General features: G+C 32.1%; 2 long non-coding RNA genes across 2 annotated transcripts in view; both read left to right on the top strand.

The window, feature by feature from the left end:
- Positions 1 to 24,888, top strand: part of LOC139482485 (uncharacterized) — a 250,762-nt gene that overhangs the window by 140,330 nt on the left and 85,544 nt on the right. The gene's annotated exons all lie outside the window — the stretch shown is intronic.
- On the top strand, positions 1,083 to 24,376 carry LOC139482487 (uncharacterized). The gene is made up of 4 exons (XR_011654883.1): positions 1,083 to 1,488; positions 19,759 to 19,899; positions 23,411 to 23,434; positions 23,844 to 24,376. It is a non-coding gene; the product is annotated as an uncharacterized lncRNA (long non-coding RNA).

Genomic DNA, 24,888 nt, shown 5'->3' with positions numbered 1-24,888 from the left:
GTCATAATTTATGAACGACTGCCTAGGGCAAAGTTAAAGGTCAAAAACTTTGGTTTCAGTTGACAACCCCATGTCCTATGGTCCGTCCGAATCTAGAGAACCATTATGATTTCATACTTTATACTTTACATGTTTATTAACCACCACCAGAGGGCGTGTCATGATGTATGTACAACTTCCTAGATCAAAGGTCAAGGTAAAAAAACTTTGGTTTCAGTTGACAACCCTGTGTCCTGTGGTGAAGATCGTGTCCGCTCTATATCTTGAGAACCGTTATGATTTCAAAGTTTATACTTATCATGTATATGAACCAACACCAGAGGGTGTGTCATAATTTATGAACGACTGCCTAAGGCAAAGTTAAAGGTCAAAAACTTTGGTTTCAGTTGACAACCCCATGTCCTATGGTAAAGATCGTGTCCGCTCTATATTTTGAGAACCGTTATCATTTCAAAGTTTATACTTGACATGTATATAAACCAACACCAAAGGGTGTGTCATAATTTATGTACAACTTCCTAGGTCAAAGGTCAAGGTCAAAAACTTTGATTTCAGTTGACAAACCCATGTCCTACGGTAAAGATACAATTTTTTAATGCACATTATTCACAGTAGGGCCCACAGAGATGGCTCCCATCTTAATGATATCTAGTTTGGTTAATTATTTGCTTATTTTGCTTACTTTGCGTTGCTGAGTTGCTGCATGTACAAATTCTAATGTTTTAATGTTTAACTGTTTTGCTAAGTTTTCTTACGATTGATGGAATTCATCTAGAATATATTATTTACATGGTAACAGAATATTTATTGCAATTCAGTTTATGAGATGCATAAATTAATACATGTAAGACGCAAGTTAAACAATGTTTAAAAGAGGGACGAAAGATACCAAAGGTACAGTCACACTCATAAATCTAAAACAAACTGACAACGCCATGGCTAAAAATGAAAAAAGACAAACAAACAACAGCACACATGACACAATATACAAAACTAAAGAATAAACAACACGAACCCCACCAAAAAACTAGGGGTGATCTCAGGTACTCTGGAAGTCTTAAGTTGAGTCTTTGAGACAGAATTATAGATGTGAAAGATAATATTATTTTACTTAAAATGTTATACAGTGCAATGTACTTGTTCATAAACATGTCAGAGTTATCTATCTTTGCACCAGTATTTATAGTATTTTATAATTATGTTTTGTAGGGTCTTTATACGAGACAACTGATTACTTAGACCTTTAATAAAGAATCCATACATATTTACAACCGAGTCTTTATGATGCCCATTTCCACCCGGTTTCAATGGCGCCAAACGTGATTTAGAGCTCTTAGTGACAAACGACATAAAAAGACATTCCCGGGATCAGCATACCGTTTCTAGGGCTTACCGAATTAATCAACTTCCTGAAATCGAGCAAGACGACGGAATTTATGAACTTTGCAGATTTATTGATAGTTTACAACCTTTTTGTGTCTTCAAAAGGTTTGACATTTACTTTTAATAATACATTTGTATTATATGTTATTTGCATCAATGTATTTAATTTAAGCATTTACATGAAACAGATTGGAAATAATCTATGGCACCTGGACCTGAAGCTTAGAATATATTTATGAAAATGGTTGACACAAATGTACTGATGATTTTAAGAGTTATTTCCCTTTAACAAGGTCAACATCCTTAGGTAAGTCCTCTGACTGTGGTATACACAATGCACATTACCACAAACCGCAGATCAAGTATGAATTTGGGGGGTGTTGCTAAACGGCGGAAATGGAAAACGGAACGGAAACGGTCACGGAAGACGGAATTAAAGCGGGAAATAAAGAACTAGGAAAATCAATAGATTTTGTCTTGCTGTTAATTTTTCTATTAAAAGTTTTATCTATTTACCATATATTTTAATATAACAGGCGAACATGCAAGTGAGAAAATCCGTCATATGAGGTCGATAACTCCTGTAAGAAGTCATTTGACTGTTTTTACGTGAATTTACATTAGGTATAGATCAACATTTTCATAAAATTGAGAACGAAAACGGGGAATATGTCAAAGAGGCAACAACCCTACCAAAGAGCAGACAACATCCGAAGTCTTCAACGCAGCGAGAATATTCCGCACCCTGAGGTCGTATCAGCTGGCCCCTAAATAAATTATGTGCTAGTTCAGTAAAAATGGGCGTCACACTAAACTCCAGAAAATATAAATGAGAATAAATTTTAAAAATATACAAGACTAACAAAGGCCAGAGTTTCCTGACTTGGGACAGGTGCAAAAATGCGGTGGGGTTAAACATGTTATATGAGATCACAAATCTCCCCCAATACCTCTAGCCAATGTAGAATGAAGAAACACATATGAAGCATACACACAGTAAAACTCATTTTAAAAGAAGTCCCAGTCCGATGTCAGATTAAACATGTTTTTCACATCAGGTTTTCGTTATTCATACTGAGCGCTTCTTAATAAACAGCACTTGTATTTATCCCTATGCTTTAGTTTAAGCCATGTCAGATAACTTGTCTGACAGGCAGGGTTATCCAACACAGTTTTTAAATTAGAAACACCAATGGTAATTGTTGCAAAGTTTAACCAAACTATCAGGCAACTCCCTAAAAGACATATTTAAGTTCAATAACATTTGGCCCAGTAGTTTCAGAGACTGAGAAATTTTGTAAAAGTTAACAAAGACGAAATCGGACGACGAACGCCAAAAAACGAGAAAAGCTCACTTAACAGGGCCAGGTCAGATAAAAAAGAACTCTCGCAAAGTATACCACTAAAGACTAAAACAGGTCTTAGTACCAACAGAAAACGACCATGACAGAGCAAAAACATTGAATGAACTTTTCACTATAATTGTATCAACTAAGAAGACATCAACTAAATGGTGTCTTCCCGATTGTCCCACTTTTTGAAATTACAGGTAAAAAAGTAATGATTAAGATTTGTGGGATATTCGGACACATGCTTGTTGGACAATTGGGAATTGTTTTGATAGTGATTAACTTATATTCATAGTTAGTAGACGATAATTACAGGTTACTAATCAATGTTTCTTATAAAATATAAAAATATGAAGAAAAAAACATGAAAAAATTTATATTTTCATATTTTATTTTGTACATAGTAGCAAAAGTCCACTAGTAGTGGACTTCTGATAGTAGGTTTAATTGAAGTTTCATCAAACATGGAATATAATATAAAATTTAAGTCTTAGAAGCATGTTTTTTAATTAAGTTTTTATTGGCTTTGAACAACCTTTCAGTAACTACATGTACAAGTACTCTCATATATGTACTTAGTTTCTTTGTTGTTGGGATGCATAAGTAGCCGACCATGTGTACTCTTTCATCCCATTTGAAGAGATAATTCGCCGGCCCCTTCAACTGTTTTTTATAGTTTATTCTTATGTTGTACTCCCATTTTATTGGGAGGATAAACAGTCTAAAATAGGTTTAACCGGTGACCTATAGTTGTTAATTTCTGTGTCATTTGGTCTCTTGTTGGCAATCATACAACATCTCCTTTTCTATAATAATTCTGCATGTGTCTGTCCCAAATCAGGAGCCTGTAATTTAGTGGCTGTCGTTTGTTGCTGTGTAACATATTTGTGTTTCATTCATTATTTTGTTCAAGACTAGAATGTTAGTTTTCATGTTTTCATGTTTGAATTGTTTTACATTTTTCATATCGGGGCCTTTAATAGTTGACTATGCCGTATGGGCATTGCTCATTGTTGAAAGTCATATGGTGACCTTTAGTTGTTAACTTCAATGTCCATTTGGTCTTTTGTGGAGAGTTGTAACCATCTAAATATGTACCACTAAATAAACCGTTACATCCAAAAAAAAGTTTATTTCCAGTTTTTGGAGAAAAAAATAATTTGTTTTTGATTCTCAGAAAAAAAATATTGTTTGTTTCCCCCTCAGCTGCCACTATATGTAATGCTAAAATTGAAAGAAAAAAAATAGATTGTTTTTCGCCGCAGGTGAAAAAAAAGTTTGTCCAGAAAAAAAATCCATAGCCGAAGAAAATCAAATGGTTGCTGCCTTAGTGGCCTTGAAAAAGATGTCAGTTAACTGTGAGTACTCTTTGATCTGTACCTAGTGTCTTTTTGTTATTGGGATGTACAAGTACTCGGCCACGCCCACTTGTATTTGTGTCCATCTGAGGAGTTGCGCCTTTTTAACGGATTTTTATAGTAACTTCGTTTTTATGTTGTAATGTTATACCACTGTCCCAGGATAGGGGAGGGTATATATGGATCCTGCTAACATGTTTAAGCCCGCCACATTCTGTTTGTATGTGCCTGTCCCAAGTCAGTAGCCTGTAATTCAGCGGTGGTTGTCGTTTGTTTTATATATGTTACATATTTGTTTTTCGTTCAGTTTTTTTTTTGTACATAAATAAGGCCGTTAGTTTTCTAGTTTGAATTGTTTACATTGTCATTTCGGGACCTTTTATAGCTGACTATGCAAAATTGAGGGGAATTGAATTTTCAGAGAAGACTTAAGTGGCATAATATTTGAAGCAGCGTAGACAATTTGATTTTGAAAACCTTAGGACATGACGACGACTACTGACATGGTAAGGGCACTGTGCAAATCGTATATATCCATGTAGGCTACTAATTTTTAGCCCAGTTTTTGCACACCAATTCATATTTATTGATTGAAATTCTAGGAGATATAATGCTTTTCCTATGTAAATACCAAACAGCATACTTCAGTATTGCAAGGATTTACTATACAAATCCTTGAGTATTGTAAAAGGGCGAGAAAGGCTTTGTATAGTGAGAAATTTGTCTATTTTTTCATAAAATTAAAGTATATATATATACAAGTTTCTATTCTAGTTCCCTGGTTTCCATATATCGAAGTTTGTCCATACACCATTATCCAGTTCCTATTAGATTTCTTTTACGTTTTCTTTCCGTTATACAAGAAAAGATTCAACGAAAATCAGCAATACAGAACAACGCAACAAGATACACCACAACACTCGTCTTGATTCAAGGCAATTAAGGTAGATCATAAGTAAATGTTTTTTGAGACAGAATTTTCTTATAATTTGCCAAAATGAAGATTTTACTATGCTTTTTTCAAAAATATAATAAAAAGTATGGGTCACCGTGCTATTTTTCAAGCTATGAGTCGTTGAAAATTGCCTAAATTTGGTTAGCTTGTTCATGAAAAAACACATAAGAATTCATAAAAAAATTTCTATGAGATAGAATTTTGAAATAAATTGTGAGAAGATAGGCTTCATAATATGTTTGAAGAAAATAAAAAGAAAACCTGGTGTCACCGAACTTGTTTTCTTGCCACAAGTAAAAATAAAAAATTTCCCTATTAGCCCAGTATAAATTTTGTACTAAAAGAGTTATCTCCCCTTAAATGGCTCATTTTAAAAAAATGATTTTAAAAACCAAAAAGGTTGATATTTGTTAATATATTTTGAATAATACAATAAATAAACACTTTTTATTTATCCGGGGTCATGTATAGTTTGTGATTAGGTCACTGGTCAGTTTATGGGCAACCACAAGTGGTAGGTCTATTGGCATTATTTCCATGGAGATTATATGCCCCCCCCCCTAATCATCATGATCATGGTTCATTGACTTTGATACAAAGTCTACAAGCAGAATTTTGTATTTTGGTTACCGTGAAAGGACTTTATTTCTTAGGCATGTTAGGTATCAATTTTAGTGGTTTGAGCAAAAGTAACATATTTGTGGATTTTAAATTTGTAGATTTGAGTTTTCTGAAAAAATAATCAGAAACGAAGATTTAAAGGGGCACTGGCTGTCAAATTCATGGTCACAGATTTGTTTTAAATTCTCATATTTGATTTATAACAATGTAAAACATTTATCCAAACTACCAAAAGTCCAAAAGAAACAGTTTACAGAGCATGGGGTAGAGAATATAAAGGTTCGTTTCGTGTGAATTTTAGTCCAGACGCCATCTAATTAACTATCGATTTGACCTCAAATGACCATATAAGCGATGTAAACATAATAAAGATATGAATAGATTAAACCAACACGTGCAATTAGATTTTTATAGGTCTGTTTGATTTTATTTTATAGATTAAACATATATGTTTCTCATTGTTTTTAACCGTATAAGAATGATTTTATATGGATCGAATAAGTAATCAAATGGTTTATCGTAGTTTCACTTTCATTGTTGACATTTTTTTTCTTTAAAAATAACCAGTACACGTACAATGCATGCGTTGTCAATCTCTAGCTAGGGGTTAAACTGAAGTTCACATGAATACGGATTTAATGAGGACGACAGATTCACTTGCAAGTGAATTAGCAAATATCAATGTTTCTTCGCTTAATTTGATAAAATTGAACTATTTTGCGTCCGTGTACATTTACGCCAAACATTTTTCATTTTAAAATGAAAAATAAATTTTCAAATTGCTCTGCAAATCTTAAAGGTAGTTGGTTTGAAAAATGTAACAAAAACCTATAGAAATCACTTTCGAAAAACCATTTTCTCTATGAGATTTGAAATTTGTTATTTTCATGAAATTATATTTTTGATTTAACGAAGATATTGAAACAAATAACAATAACTTTCTGTTAAAAATGATTTTATTTTGTCAAAAGTTTAAAATTATTAAAACATTTGTATTTGCTTGCTTTAGAAAACAAAACATATTTCAATCTCATTCTTAAAAGCAAATATTGAAAATACTGACCTTTAGCATTTTTCAATTTAGTTTACAATATTGACAAATGGAAAATGATCTAACGTGGAGCATTTTTCAATTTGACTTACAATATTGAAAAATGAAAAATGCTCAAGCGTGGAGCATTTTTCAATTTGTCTTCAAATATTGAAAAATGAAAAATGCTCCAACGTGGAGCATTTTTTAATTTGACGTTTAATATTGAAAAATGAAAAATGCTCCAATTTTTCAATTTTCATTTTACTGTGCAATATTCAAATTTGAAAAATGTTCATTATTTAAATGTCTAATAATGGGAACGAAATGTAATTTATTTCAATGTAGGCGTTTTAAATGTTTAAATTGTTGTCCCTTTTTATTAAATGTTTTACTATTTCCAATTTTTGTCTTGTTTTAAGCGCAATATGTCTTGAAGATCTTTTTAAGGTGTGTTTGTGTGTGTGTGTGTGAACTATGTGTGGTATCAACAAATTCCGAACAAGAATAGTACACTGACAAGTACGATAATGACCACAAAGAATCATTCTTTTTTTTTTATCTATTTACAATGTATATAGCTGTCTTTGTAGCTACGTGTTTATATCTATCTTTCGATCTATCAATCTGTCATTCATTGTATATATCTTGCTATCTGTCTATCTATCTGACTTTTGTTTTTCTTTGTCTTTTCTTCCGTAAGTCGTTTTTGTTCTGAAAATGGAATTACTAGGCGATGCGGAGTAGACGAAGTTGCATTGAACCATATCGTGGCTGAATGTGTCAAACATGTTAGAAAAGAAGAGAAAATATTAGAATATTAGATATTGTCCATGTCAGTTTCTGTACATGCTCAAGGAGCAGGGTTCGCGATTCGAAAGGGATGGGGAGGGATGGGTGTAGATGTTAAATTATTCTGATTACTGTGCTAGTATATGTTTTCAATTTTGTATTTTTCTACATTGTACAGCGTTTCCTAATTTTGAATCTGTTTAATACAAACTTGTTTTTCCCAAGCTTATGATATTCACAATTTCATTCGCAGAATTTCAAATAAGCAATCATCTTATAAAAGAAAATATGAAATTAACTTGCATGCATGTATGTGTGGTAAATGTATATTTCGAAGAATGAAAGACTTCTTATATTTGCTTTTACCGAAAACAAAATGTAGCAAAGAATATATAATAATTATGTGAATAGTATTTCAACAAACATGAAACAGTTCCCCCGAGGTTCTGTATTATGTACATTCTATTATCATGTCTTTAATATGATTTTACATCTTCAATATGTGAAAGCAAAACGAGTATTATAGGACAAATATGTCGACACAAAAAAGGGGTCTCAGTCAGTGACAATCTTCTTTTGAAATACAAAAAGGAAAAAATAACAGATCGACACAGATCGACACAAATGATCGAATTTCAAACCGTATGCATCATGTACATGGAACAAATACTAGTAGTTACATTTATCAAGCAAAGGAATCAACGTGTGTGAAGCTAGAGTTGGTAAAGCATTAGCGATAGTTAACCCTCGCTACCATCATTTACGACAGCAGCAGTGGTTGATCCAGAACTTTTCATAAGGGGTGGCACTGACTGACCTTAAGGGGGTCCAGTCATGCTTCGGCGATTTCCTATATAATCAACCAAATTTTCCCCAAAAAAGGGTGGGGGAACCAACTGAAATACATAGTGTTTCAACTTCTGCAATGATGATAGCGTATAATGCACATGGTCGACGCTTCCACAAAGCCAAAGTAAGGGACAACATCAAAAGTTCAATGTAGGATAATAAAAAAATACTTAATTTACATAGTTTTTTCACTGATTCCTTATTCTAAACTTAATTTGTGAAATATTGATTGTAAAAAACGGACATATGTAAAATCGATTTTGGATAAACACAAACATCGACCACGCTTGTATCTGTACTATATGTTTAGCATTTTTTATAACTTGTTTCTTTGTTTGTATACGCCCGTCTAAAACGGGACATATTATGGTATACCGTTGTCCGTCCGTCGTCCACACTTCGGACAATTAATAAAAAACGCTTCCACCAACTTTTATGGAACTTTATCGAATTGTTTATATCTATTGACGTAAGATCCCTTTCGATTTTTATAAAATTCAAATTTTTCGTTTCCATGTTATGAAGGGGGGGGGGGGGAGTTTTCGAGTTTTCGGAGACTAATTCTAAAATGCTTCCATCAACTTAATGAGACTTTGGTGAATTGTTTAAATCTATTGACGTATGCTCTGATTTTTATAAATTTCAGATTTTACGTTTCCGTGTCATGAAATTTTATGCTTAAAAAAGGGGGGATTTTCCAGTTTTCGGACAATCACTCATAAACACTTAAACAAAATTTTATGACAGTTTAGTGAACTGTTTAAATCTGTTGACTTGAGCTACCTTTCAATTTTTTTTTAAATTTCAGATTTTACGTTTTTTAGTTATGAATTTTTATATTGAAAAAAGGGGATTTTTTCCAGTTTTTTGGACAATAACATGAATAACTCAAACACGCTTTTACCAACTTTTATGAAACATTTACATTTTTGGAGTTATGGAGTTTTTATTCATAAAAAAATGAGGCTTTTTTTCCAGTTTTTCGGATAATAAATCACAAATGCTTTCAGCATTTAATGATTAGACTATGGTGACTAGTTAATATATCTAATAATTAAACTAAGTACCCTTTTGATTTTTATATAATTTCTGATTTGATGTTGTACAGTTTTGGGAATTTTTTCTTCTGACAAAATGTCGGAAACGGTCAAGGAAATTTTGCATGACGAAATTTAAGAAATGGTGATAGACACAAAAGAGAGTACTGACAGTATAACATGGAAAGACGGAACAATAATTGTGGAGCTTTTAAGTCTGGCACTGAATAACTGCAAAACGCTGCACGGCCCAGCGGAATCTGCTCAGCGTAGAGAAAGAAATATTTCAAGGAATTGGGATCTATCTTACTATTCGTTGCTTAAACTGTAACATGCTGAAAAACAAAATTCGGAACAAAACGACCTGCAATAGCTAATTATGAGTATTGGTAGCTGCTTAACGTACAGCGGCAAATTTTTTTTGCACATTTATGACATCCAAATGTTATTTTAATGAACCTTAAAGAAATGAGAAAACGTTTGAACCCGTAATTAATGAGAAATATTTAAGAAAATCTATGGCGCGTAGGGTAGCCGAATCTGGTCTGGTGTTGAAATCCATACACAAAAGTCATTACTACGGCGTGTTGTACAGCTGTGCAATATTTTTCATGACGAGAACAGTTATTTTCATTTATTGATAATGAATTCGAAGTAAATAATACTATCTTGAATTCTTTTCTTGTTTGCATGTGCGAGACCCTCATTGGTGGACAAGTTCGTATAACACCTTTATTCGTAAATAGAATAATAAGTAAAGAGAGTGTCTCATCCTATTCTGGACTTAAAATTGGTACATAAAAAAGCCGATTTTAATTGATATTTTAAAAACATATAATATTGTATGTGTATGAAGAAAAACTGTCAATAAAAATCCGTTAAAAAGATTTCAAAAAATTTATTGGTGTCGTTTTTGGTTTGAATTTAAGCAAAATATTACCAATAGATGCAGCAATGTCACACGTTAGTTTGTTTAATTGGTTGTACATGTATTCTTTTTGTATATGAAACTGGATGTAATAGACCAAAACAAGAAAACGCCCGTTCACATGCTGTTAAAAGGGCTTGTAATTAACGGTGTTTTTTGCTATTGTTCATCATATTTGTATGTTGTTCATTGTTTTGTACTTAAATCAGGCCGTAAGTTTGAGTTTTTTTGCATTTGTCATGTAGGTGCCTTTCATAGCTTACTATGCGGTATGGGTTTTACTCTTTGTTGAAGGCCGTCCGATGTCCTATAGTCGTTTAGTCATTTGTCTTCTTATTTGTATACGCATGTCCCTATTGTACATTTTTTACTTCAATGTATTGAGAGATAAAAATTGAAGTATCGGCAAATGTACACTAACTGCAGACAGACAGATCAGAAAGTGTACACACGTTAAAACTCGTCGTGTAGTTAGACGATCAGACAGACGAACAAAGTGTTTTCAATATAGCTCTTCTTCTAGACAAACAAGTATGCAAATATTCATACGTATACGCCGTAAAACAATGTTATGTAAGTTATCTATTGATAACGACATCGTTCAATATCATTCTCTTATACCGGCTGCAGTACTTCCTATGAAATATTATATTACAACTTCATTTTCGGTCGATTGATGCAATAATGGCATGAGTTAAATTGCACAAAACAGCTCTTATTATAAAACAAGAAGTACTGCTCATAATTTAAATTTGAAAGATAATTATCTTTTGAGTGTAAAAAAAAATAAAATCAAAGTACGTCGGGACCTTTTAAAGTTGACGATACGGTATCGGTTTTGTCATTGTTGACGGTTATATGGTATGATCGCCTCACTTAATTTATAGTTGGTTCACATTTTGTCATGTCAATAATGTTGTCTATCATCCTACAGTAAATCAAGCAATTTAGAACTAATGTCGGACGGAGATGCACATTTATACTTCTAGCAGATCTACATCTGACAAAGCAATCTGCTAGAATCCTTCATTTATATTAAGTATCAACGCTTTGAAAAACACCTGCATAAACTTGACAGCGAACTCGTGTACGGCGGGAATGATTACACGACGTTAATTGTTGTGATTAAAACTTAATCTAACGTAATTTAGCGCCATACTGACAGACGTCGTAAAAAATAAAGATGTATGGCTTTTATTGAAAAAACAAGCACATGGACCCCAATTGTTTTCAATTGCAATCAATCAAGTACTGTTTCAAGAACACTCCACTAAAATTTCAGGAAAAAAACAACGATCCGTTAGAAAAATTGTTTCTCTTGCAAACATACCACATCTTTTTTTTTTGTGAAATTATGAATAAAACAAAGTTTATCACTAGTATTCGTCAATTTAGTTATAGAGCATTCCATTCACGAATTGAGTAAATGAATACATGGAGAGCGCAGCGTTGTTTATTTTCATGTGCCATACATGCTATACATCAGAGATGGGTCCGATTACTCTCAATGTAATTGATTAAATTACAATTACTTTGTCATTTGTACGATTAAATTAAATTAATGATTACATCATTTCTGAAAGTGTCTGATTAAATTAATGATTACATTAGCAAAGTAATCATGATTACATCTGATTACAATGAATTTAAAAAAAACACACATTTTGAATGATATGAATGAATTAACATTTGATACAACTAAAGCGCTTTTTAGAAAGGATTTTGTTTTATATATTAGAAAATGATAACTTCAAACTTCATCTATTTAATAAACCACAAAGGTTCACAACATACATACATGAACATTGTGTCACTGGTTATGACCCATTACACTTTATCAGCATTGATCTCGGAATTATTTTCACTTCAATTGAATATGGCATTATAAAGAGTTTGCTGTTTGTCTTCTGACCTCTTTGAGACTTTATATGTATTTCAAGGTGCAGTTTATGGAAGTTAAAATATGGATGAAATAAAGTTACCAGTTAAAAACTATGTAAAATTTTAATAGAATTGTTTAATCAAATTGTAAACAAAATACAAGTCCTATAAATCATTGCATTTTACATGTCCAATTAAAGAAAATACAAATTTGCTTTAATATCTTGAACAAGATTTAATTTAGTTTGTGCTAATTAGATAAATTTTCACATGTCTGATTAATCTTTTATCATATACATTGTCCTACAGCTATACTCAATTGGAAATTGCAATAAAAACAAACCTTAATTGGTTTCCTACCTGTCAATTCAAAGTTGACAAAAATCACAATATTAACAAAAGATCATAATTCAGGATTAAAGAAAAGTATAATATTACTTGAATATAACAGTTATTATCAAATATATAATATATGTACATCTTTAAATTGTGAATATATGTACAATATCTTTTATTAAGGCTAGTACAATATATTTTACTAATTGTATTATATATCTCTTCTTAGGCTATAAATGATGACTTTTCAATACTGTTACAGTTTATTTTTTACTGAAGTATACAAATCAATTAACATGCTTTATAAAGTAAATCAAACTATCTTAACATGTAAATATTTATTAAATAAGAATAACAAAATTGTTCATTTATTGACCATAAACACAGTTTAAGATTTTTTTTCCATTGTAATCAGAATGTAATCAAAAAGTAATCAGGATTACAGGGTATTTTGAAAAGTAATTGATTAAATTAAATTACATGTAATCAGATTTTTGGCTGATTAATGATTACAATGATTACTTGAAAAATTGTAATCAATTACAGCTGATTAACGATTACAATTACAATTACCCCAAGTCTGCTATACATATATGAATTTTTATAAATGTACATGTATCAATTGGTGATGTTTTTTGTACTTGCTACCTGGGAAACTAAGAAAAAATAAGATGGCACAGTTTCTTCGGTATTGATTATGTTTATTGATTACGTTACGACCAATAACAATAATAACAACAGTTGAAATTACTGAACAATAAGTGATATATATTTCACGATTATTAAAAAATGCATTCTGACACGATGAAAGCAGGAAACGTACGGTATCAACAATTCAAGACAAGAACCAGTTGCTCATTTTGATCAATAGGAAAGGTAGAGAAACAAGGAGCATGTGTTATGCCCAAGTCACACTAGACCACTATTGCACCACGCTCACCGCGATCTAAAAGGTGAGGTCCCGGTACGAGCAGGATGAAAGTTTGGATTTTCATTGTTTTCACGATGCTACTACGATCCCGCTACGGGTCACGTTCTCATCACGCCTATTCTGAGTCTTCAATACGATAATCACGATTTATTACGCTAATCACGTTTTCATAACGACAATACATGCAAGATTTATTCGATTGCAAAACGATCTTAACACACCTTTTCTGCGATTATAGACCGCTCTTACATCGACCGGTCTAAGTCCTTTCCACTTTCAAAACGTAATCTGACTACGCTCTCGTCATTATCATCAACATCATATTGCATATACATACTGTTTATAAATACTGTTCCCTTTAATTCTTCTAATTGTCATTTAAAATACGTAGAATTCTCGCAAACAACACAGACATACCACCAAAATATACCAGAACTAGTGAGCGTGATGGTAGAGATAGAGGTAGAATCAGAGGAGCCTCTGATACGAATTCTGATCCAGTAGACATATATGCATGTCAGATCAACCAATCCAATCTGAGTCAAAACGCGATGCTGATCCATCGAGATCAAATGACGATATTTTATTGAACAATAGAGGAAATGATATAGATGTGTCAAGCATGGTTGTGCTTATCAAACCTTGACCAACGTTAAGTTTTTGATATTTGGTCTTTTTTTCTAACACTATATGCAATATGTAATCTTTGTTTGGTGTATGGAAATATTTAATGATGTGCATGTCAGTCTGGCAGGTTTTATTTGGCCTTGACCTCATTTTCACTGTCATTGCACAGTATTCAGTTTTTTAGTTTTGTTCTGATTTTCTTAAACTATAAGAAATAGGTTAACTTTACTTGCTGTATGGAATTGTAAGTTGTACACTTCTGCCTGCCATGGTTCAGATCCTTGACCTTAGTTTCGTGGTTCATGTGTTTAGTTTTCTCGGTTAAGTCTGTTTTTTTAAAAAAAACTATTAGCATGGGTCATTTATACTTAGTGATTTATTGTAAGGTGTACATGTATTTCTTGTTTTGTTTATATGACCTTGTCCTAATTTTCTTTGACCATGTTAAGTTTATGTGATAGTTGTAGTAAAGCTTTATATTTAGGACTATCAACATAGAGGGTGGGCAGGACCTTTTTCAGGACGTCAGGATCGGGTGGTTTTAAGCTTGTGATTTCGGGATTAACCCTTTCGGGACCCGGGATTTTTTTTTTCATTCAGGACCTCGGGATTTCATGTTTTTAAGTCCAGGATTTTGGATCAACATAATATCAATGATTAGTAAAGAAGGCGAGACATTTCAGCGTGTGCACTCTTTTCGAAATTTGAGAAATTTTAAATAATTTGAACATTTATCGAAATTGCCTCTTTGTTGATACTATTATATTTTTTGTAGCTCGTCCGCTGCCTTTTATATTCGTTATGTAAACAGAAAGTCACAACTGTTTTGTTTTTTTACAGGGATCACGAAACTTTTATCCTCATCCATATCAGGCTGATAATTCTGAGCATACAATCCATCTTGATCAAAATGAATTTTGCAAGTAGCCCCAGAAGTGAGATATAGAGAGGGGGTGCTATTGAGGTTACAAAAAGGGATGGTCGGATATAGGATTATTAAAATGTGGGTAATGAAATCAAGGGGACACCAAAGGTGGGATCTGGAGAACAAACAAAAAAGATGAATTAAGGAAAAGGCGCACACCGAGTCCCTCCAACCTCATTCACGTGAATGAAATGAAATCCCATCTGTAATGTCAGAATAAGATTTTAGTGTTGTTTACTTTTTTTTAGGGGGAGGACGGGCGGGCATCATAGGAAGATCTCCCATCTCTGACTCAAAATATGGATAATTTTATGTCAAGGGTTTTATGATTCTCCCTGACAGCTTCAGACATAATAATTTTGTATCTTCTATTTTTTTAAATAGACAATCCAATTGAGAAATGGAAATTGGGAATGTGTCAAAGAGATAATAACCCGACCATATATATAGAGCAGACAACAACAGAAGGTCACCAATAGGTCTTTAATGCAGCGAGAAACTGCCGCACCCAGAGGCGTCCTTCAGCTTGCCCCTAAACAAATATATATATACATGTACTAGTTCTGTGATAATGGACGCCATACTAAACAAATTAAAAACTAAAAACCTAATTTAAAAATAATACAAGACTAACAGAGGCCAGAGGCTCCTGACTTGGAACAGGCGCAAAAAAAGTGGGGTTAAACATGTTTATGAGATTTCAACCCTCCCCTGATACCTCTGACCAATGTAGAAAAGTAAACGCATAACCATACACCCAGTAAAATTCTGTTCAAAAGAAGTCCGAGTCCGATGTCAGAAGAGGTAACAAAAGAAAATAAACAAAATGATAATAACACATAAATAACAACAGACTACTAGAAGTTACTGACATGACAGCTCCAGACCTTAATTAAACTGATTTTAAGATTACGTCTTCATTATAGGAATATCAGGCAACTCCCGTTAGGGGTTCAGTATTATACAAATTATAAAATATTTAAGAGAAGAACATAACCCGTGTCATGCCAACAACTGGTTTTTAAAAAATATGTTTAATCCCGATGTAAAGACCCTATAAGTGAAACAATATTAAAACCAAAATATGCAAACTTTAATAATCTGACAACCACAACAGAATCGTACTATATCCCTTCTTCCTAAGTCTGTTTAACAGGGTTTTTTTTTTATCTTCTATAATGTTCCTTGTTGTCGTTAGTTGATGTGATTCATAAGTGTTTCTCGTTCTGTATATAGATTATATCGCTGTTTTTCCCGCTTGAATCGTTTTACACTAGTCATTTTGGGAACAATTTATAGCTTATTGTTTTATGTGAACCATGACTCTGTGTTGAAGACCGTACTTTGACCTATAATGGTTTTTATTTTAAAAATTGTGACTTAGAAGGCAAACTGTCTCATTGGCACTCATACCACATCTTCTTATATCTGGAGAAATGTAAACTAGCTTCACATTTGAAGTTAATTTTTAGCTAAAATGCCACCGCACATTCATTCCAAATAAAAGAAAATCTGTCTAAAAATGAACAAACTTTAACAAAGTAATCAGCAATATCAGTCTTGACAACATTAAACATATTTTGACTATACATTGACACAAAATGTACCAAATAAACCATACTATAAAAATAAAAGACCACAGGAACAATTATACACCTACATTTTCAAAACTTGTCTCCTAAAGACAGTCGTATCTAATTCCACCGAGCACTGACTCAAATGTCTGCTTCATTTCTGATTAGTTTTCCCAAAATAATGTATTTCAGTTAAAAACAGAAAAATCGCTGTAAAATTCAACATCAACCTCGCGGGACCAACATTTAGCATTAGTAATTCTGATTGAGATTCGGAGATGTAAACCACAACTTGTTCTAGTTGTAAACAGAGACGACGGATGCCAAATGTTAAAGCACTATTGGTATTAAAATAGCTAAGTAATACTACCCCCCCCCCCCACCCCCCCACCCCCTCCCCCCGAAAAAAACCAAAAAAAAACCCAGTGATCAAATTATTTAATTCATTTTATCAAGTTAAGAAAGGGAGCAGTCAATGACTTCCAAAATTAGCGGTATTTAGAAGGAAAATGGCATATTAATCAACCTTATACAGAGAGACTGGGAACAGAACAGCTTTCCTAGGTGTTGTTTTTATCTTTACATATTTTCTAGGTTGTCAACGATGGTATCACCAAATCCGTAGCAATTGCATGAAAGTACGAAATCTTATGTTACAATATTTTTCATTTACTATTTATTGATGAACAGCTCTCAGCTTTGGTGAAGCTATTCTGTCGTTGAGGGTTTTATAGGGCATATTGTAATTACTTTCCGCTATGCTAAATCCTTTAATGGTAATAACCGAACCGTGTTGTTACGAGCAGGGTTATAGATGCCTTGATCTATGCGTGTCCGTATTGCTCAGATGTTATCTTAAATGTATATTAACTTTTTAAAGAAGTTTACAAATGTTTTGCAACGGTGCAAATACTAAACTTTGGAGTAAAAATAAATATCTCTATCAATGAATTAAACAAACCAATATCCATTTGATTTAACAGATATAACGAGAATATGTAGTTAACCTGAATGTGAATAACAAAATAGGGAAATACAAAGTTAAGGGTTTTAAGCAAGGGAAATAACAATAATTTTTTGCATAATAATCCTGCGCCACATCACAAAATTTTGCTGGTGCGTTGTTGTTTTCCTATCTTTTCGGGGTAAGGTATGTGTATACACGGGTTCACACATACACATATGTGTATTATATTTAAAGCATAAAAACAAAACTTTGATTAAACAAATTGAAAAATCCTCAACACAAAAAAAAACATTTTCATTTTTGAGAAAAAAAAATTAAAGATGAAAATTCAACATTTTTCATTTTTCAATATTTCAAAGCAAATTGAAAAATGCTCCACATTGGAGCATTTTTCATTTTTCAATTTTTAAAGGCAAATTGAAAAATGCTCCACGTTGGAGCATTTTTCATTTTTTGATTTTTGAAGGCAAATTGAAAAATGCGCCACGTTGGAGCATTTTTCATTTTTCAATTTTTAAAGGCAAATTGAAAAATGCTCCACGTTTTAGCATTTTTCATTTTTCAATATTTTATGGCAAATTGAAAAATGCTTAAGGTTAGCAATTTCAATATTTTGTCCTTAAGAAGGAGATTGAAATTTGTTTCTTTTCTAAAACAATCAAATTCAAATGTTTTAATTAATTCAAACTGTTGATAAGATGAAATCTTTTAAGACAAACTTATCATTACTTTTAATATTATCCTCGTGAAATTAAATAATGTAATGTCATGAAAATTACTAATTTCAATTCTCATAACGAAAATGATTTTTCAGAAGTGACTTCAACAGATGTTTGTTACATTTATCAAACCAATTAATTTTAAAATTTGTAGGGTATTTTCAAAATCTATTTGTTCAGCTTAAAATGAAAAATGTTTGGCGTAAATATACACGGTCTATTTTGGCTGCTAAAAGCGAATTATTATTTCACTATTTCACTTTCATTATTGATTTAACAGAAAAAATCTTACTTTAAATTTTTTATATATCTCGTAGCTAGTACCCCTTTAAAAAAAAAATCATATGTTGCTTTATAATGATTTGTGGGATATTGCAAATAATGTGTTCATTTTCACTTACTTGTTCGTCTTTCATAATTATAACATGTATAAGCTCTGCCAACATTCACTGGGACCTTTAAAGGAGTAGGTTCAGTAAGACCCCTTTTTGGTCCCAAAATATAGCAGTTTTACAAAATTGTGAAAATGTAATCTTTTAGCTATTTATTGGAAAGTAGAATGCTTCTGCTACACATATATGGGCTGTTTTTGACAATACAATGCACATATATCAGGTACTTTCATCATTAAGTCATGCTATATTACTGAAATCTTCACAATTTCAGCATTTTAATTAAATTTTAGACGGTGTCCGTCTTAAATGACAGTGGCCGCATTCGTGTTCATTCATAATATTGAAATGTGAGTTGTATTTGATGATAAAACATAACATATATAAAGGTTGAGGATGAACACGGATGCGGCCACTTTCATTTTTGACAAAAGCTATCTGAAAAGTGACGATTTTTTGCATATTTGATAGATTTTTCATATTTAAGCCTGAATCGGAGCGTTTTTAATGACTAAATTGTGACAGTTAAAATCTTTCCCATAAACTAATTGAATCAATTGAAATAAAGACTTTTAAAGTGTTTAAAAAGTGTAAAAAATATTTCGTTAGATGAACCTGAAATTTGCCCTTACCAGAACCTACTCCTTTCTTCTTAGAAGAGAAATATATCACTCATTGATTAATTTACCTGAGTAAAAAAAAATATCTTCTAAAAGATGAAAATACATGTACATGCTTTTTACTCACAAAACTCCATGTGAAGTTTCAGTAAATCAATATCAATAATTTAATTTTCAATCTGTTCATTATAATCACGGATTTAATCATAAAAAGTTGATTTCGGACAAAATTTTTGGCATTGTTCCTATTGTAATTTGCATTTTTTTTTTATTTGTTTAATTATAGAGTACATTTAAGATGGCTGTAATTTAAACATCGTCATTTTCCAGTTTTTATTTGTAAGAAAATTTCAGGTTAATAAATCAATGCATGATGAATTTCTCTTAGAAGAAATTTAAAAGTCCCAGTGAAAAAAACACCCTCGTTCATCTCACATTTTATATTTTTACATGATTTGAATTTTATGTTATTCTTTATTTGCAGATTGTTATTGACCTGTGGCAGCTGGTATTAACGCCATGATGACACCCTTTAAAATAAGCTGAAGTTGCAATTGGAGTTTGATGAAGGATAGTTTGTAGTTATTGACAGTTTCAGAACTAGAACCATCAGATTTCCGTTTGGGTATTTAATTGTGTTGAGTATATGTTTCTAATGTGTAGCTGTAAGTGTCTCTTTTAAGATATTCACTACGTCTAGTCTTTTTATAAGTATGGTGAAATATCTTATTAGCATTGATGGCATATATGCCAAGAACTAAAAACAAAAGCACAATCATCTGTGTCATTGAAAAATATATAACTATGACGGAATGATGACATATATATATATAAAACAAGTCAATTATTGTTAAGCAAAAAAAATAATTAGTTCAAAATGAAGTGGATGTAAGCAAATATAGGCAACTGTTCTGCCTTCAACAATGTGAAAAACCCATACTATACAGTTGCCTTAAAAGTCCCCGACATGAAAAAGTGAAATAGTTTACCTGAGAAAACTGACACAGTGACAGCCTGATTTATAAGAAAACAATTTACAAAAAAACAAATATGAGATACATGAACCAACGACAACCACTGAACTTCAGGTTCCTGACTGGACAGGCACGTTAAGAATGTGGCTGGGTTAAACATCTTGGTGCGTGTTCAACCCTCCCCTATTCTGGGACAGTGGTGTTACAGAGCAACATAGGAACACACTGTAAAGATAAGTTGCAATGGGCTTTTAAACTCAAAAGATCGTTACGAGGCACAACAATAACTAACATTAAAATAATAGATACAAAGCACCAAAATAAGAGTACTTGCATGCAGTTACTGAAAACTAGTTCAAAGCCACTTATAAATAAATCCTTGACCTCAACAAGTAAGGTCCAAAACTGTTAACAAATTTATTATAATACATATCTTGAGTTCTGTAAGTAAGTAACCAAACAATACTTGTTAATGTCTGAGCTCTGACTGATGTTAAAAGGGAGACAACCAAATTATATACCCACTATAAGTCAACATACTTTTTTCAATGCATTATACCATGTTTATCATGTAAAAGGGGAGAAATCAAATTAATTTTCTTCAATATACGATACAAATGTTTATGTGCCTTGTTAGGAAACAAATCCGGACATATATATTATTTCTGGTGGTCTAACATGTTAAAGGGGAGATAATCAAAGTAACTTACGTCTCTATACTGTCTATATGTCCATGTGCCTTGTCAATATAACAGCTAGACAGATATTGTGTCTGGTCTAACATGTTAAAGGGGAGATAATCAAATCAACTTACTTCTATATACTGCCTGTATGTCCATGTACCTTGTCTGTGTAACAGCTAGACAGATATTGTGTCTGGTGGTCTAACATGTTTAAGGGGAGATAATCAAATCAACTTTCTTCAGTATACTGTCTATATGTCCATGTACCTTGTCAGTGTAACAACTGGACAGATATTGTGTCTGGTGGTCCAACATGTTAAAGGGGAGATAATCAAATTGACTTTCTTCAGTATACTGTCTATATGTCCATGTACCTTGTTTGTGTAACAGCTGGACAAATATTGTTTCTGGTGGTCTAACATGTTTAAGGGGAGATAATCAAATCAACTTTCTTCAGTATACTGTCTATATGTCAATGTACCTTGTCAGTGTAACAGCTGGACAAATATTGTTTCTGGTGGTCTAACATGTTAAAGGGGGGATAATCAAATCAACTTACTTCAATATACTGTCCTTATGTCCATGTACCTTGTCAGTATAACAGCTGGACAGATATTGTTACTGGTGGTCTAACATGTTTAAGGGGAGATAATCAAATCAACTTTCTTCAGTATAAATTTTAGTGGTGTCACTTTTACCGTTCAAGAGTTATGCCCCTTTACAAATGGAAAAATATGTGAATTTTATTTTTGTGTTCTTTAACTGTAACTTTCTTCAACCAAATGTTATGAAACTTATACATAACGCTTATTACCTCAAAACACAGATAGAGTTTGAAATTTGGTGGCATCACTTTTACAGTTCAAGAGTTATGCCCCTTTACAAAAGGAAAAATTGCTGAATTTTTCTTTTCCGTTCTCAAACTTTAGTTTGCTTCAACCAAATGTTATGAAACTTATACACCATGATTATTACCACAAAACACAGATCAATGAAATTTGGTGGCGTCATTTTTACCGTTGGAGGGTTATGCCCTTTTACAAATGGAAAAATTGCTGAATTTTTCGTTACTGTTCTCTAACTTAAGTTTGTCTCAACCAAATTTTATGAAATGTATATATAATTCAGTGGTTGTCGTTTGTTTATGTGCTACATATTTGTTTTTTGTTCATATTTTGTACATAAATTAGGCCGTTAGTTTTCTCGTTTGAATTGTTTTACATTTTCATTTCGGGGCCTTTTATAGCTGACTGTGCGGTATGTGCTTTGTCCATTGTTGAAGGTCGTACGGTGACCTATAGTTGTTAATTTCTGTGTCATTTGGTCTCTTGTGGAGAGTTGTCTCATTGGCAATCATACCACATCTCCTTTTTAATATTTAATGCTTATTACCACAAAACTCAGTTCAAGTTCAAATTTTGGTAGTGTCACTTTACAGTTCCTCAGTTATGTCCTTTTTTTAACTGTATATGCTAGCGGAGCATCATCTGTGTCCCTACGGACACATTCCCCATTTATTTTTTAAAGATATATGCCCCTTGGAAATGTTAAATTTATGGAAAATGGACTTGTTACCGCTGTCACAGGTGTAGTTCTTGCCAGATTTTTATAAAACTTATACAATTAGTTAATATTAGCAATATCTCAGACAAGTTCTATAGTGATGGACAATCTACTTTTTTTTAAAGAGTTATGCCCCTTGGAAATATTAAATTTATGGAAAATGGTCGCATAAGCACTCTCATGGGTACAATCCTAACCAGATTTTTATAAAACTTATACTATAGGTTAATATCAGCAGTATCTTGGACAAGTTCTAAAATGGTGGACTATCGACTTTGTTAAAAGAGTAATGTCCCTTGGAAATATAAAATAAGTGCAACGTGGGGACATTGGAACTCTGTTCTTTATTAAACTTAATAAGGTGAAGAAATTAGAACAATCAAAAGAATGACATCATGCCTACACAGCCAATTTTGCATTGGTACTATTTTTGTACTTAAAATCTGTAGTACTGAAAATTTACTTTTGATATTTAGTACTATTTCTTTACTTTAAAGTTATTGTACTATTTACGTACCTGTATTTTACAGTACTTGATTTGTACATAAAATTTTGGTACAGAAATAATACCAAAAGCGATCTCAATATTCCGTATTTGAAAATCATTATTTTAAGAGATTTGAAATAGACATACTATCAAAATGCTGAAAGTGAAACGTTGTAACCAAAAATATGTAGTACTTAAATTTTCAAGTACAAATCAAGTACTGTAAAATACAGGTACCTAAATATTACAATAATTTAAGAGTAACAAAATAGTACTGAATATGAAAAGTAGATTTCCAGTACTACAGATTTTTGGTACAGACATAGTACCTATGCAAAATTGGCTGTGTAACTTAATGCTTGAAATATATTTATAGTTTATTGAGATTTAAAACCTCCTGTAAATTAATTGTCATTTCTTTTTTTGTAGGATATAATGGCAAGTTGGGATAAGGTAAGATTTTGTTCTTATATTTCATAGGTCATGTGACTAATGTTGTCTATAGACTACACAAAGATACACGTGACTGTGTAGTTCATTATAATCATAGATGGAAATGGAAGAAACATCAAAATGACACTAGCTATAAGAATTTCAATGTACAAAATTTAAAGGAGCAAACCTGATATATTATACAATGATACCAAGTCTTCTCTGTCAAAAAACTCAGAAATTACAAACAGCGGTTTAACTGTCTTAGTCAGTTGGTAGTTGTTGCATTTTTAAAAGCAAACCGTAAAAGTGGACATCTTAAGCAGAATAACTAAAACTATAAACAAGTAGTTTGTTTATTTGAATTTATTTATTTATCATACATTATTATGTGCAGGAAAGAAATGCTTATGCTTTGTTTTACTTACAGAAACTGTGTACAGCTGCTTACAATGGAAACATTAAAGATGTGGAATTATCTTTGAAGAATGGAGCTAATTTGGAAAATACAAGTCTTAGTGTAAGTGAAGTAGAAATATTTGAAACATATAAAGGTATTTACTGACAGTACACACAAGATGAATCATATATAAATTCCCCTTGTTTGTTCTGAGAGATTCATTGTTAAACAGAGAAAATATTGGTTATTACAGGTATTTCTGTATTGTACATAAGACTGGAGTAAGAAACATTGTAATACAACAGCAATACACCTAAGTAAATTAATTAACAAAACATTGATGTATACCACACCTATTAACCAGAGGAAATAGTGGATAAATTACCAAGGAGGTAATAAAATTACAAAAGTATAAGGAAAAAACATGATATATGTCATTACACACTACACAGAGCAACTAAAAAAAACATAAAATATGTCATTACACACTACACAGAGCAGCTAAAAAAAAACATAAAATATGTCATTACACACTACACAGAGCAGCTCAAAAAAGCATAAAATATGTCATTACACACTACACAGAGAACTCAAAAAAACATAAAATATGTCATTACACACTACACAGAGCAGCTAAAAAAAAACATAAAATATGTCATTACACACTACACAGAGCAGCTCAAAAAACATAAAATATGTCATTACACACTACACAGAGCAGCTAAAAAAAACATAAAATATGTCATTACACACTACACAGAGCAGTTAAAAAAAACATAAAATATGTCATTACACATTACACAGAGAACTCAAAAAAACATAAAATATGTCATTACACACTACACAGAGCAACTAAAAAAAACATAAAATATGTCATTACACACTACACAGAGCAGCTAAAAAAACCTTAAATATGTCATTGCACACTACACAAAGCAGCTCAAAAAAACATAAAACATGTCATTACACACTACACAGAGCAACTAAAAAAAAACATGAAATATGTCATTACACACTACACAGAGCAGCTCAAAAAAGCATAAAATATGTCATTACACACTACACAGAGCAACTC

Source organism: Mytilus edulis, chromosome 7 (genome assembly GCF_963676685.1).
Source record: "Mytilus edulis chromosome 7, xbMytEdul2.2, whole genome shotgun sequence".
NCBI lineage: Eukaryota > Metazoa > Mollusca > Bivalvia > Mytilida > Mytilidae > Mytilus > Mytilus edulis.
The sequence above is the reverse complement of the archived record's forward strand: the minus strand, read 5'-3'. Positions and strand labels throughout refer to the sequence as shown.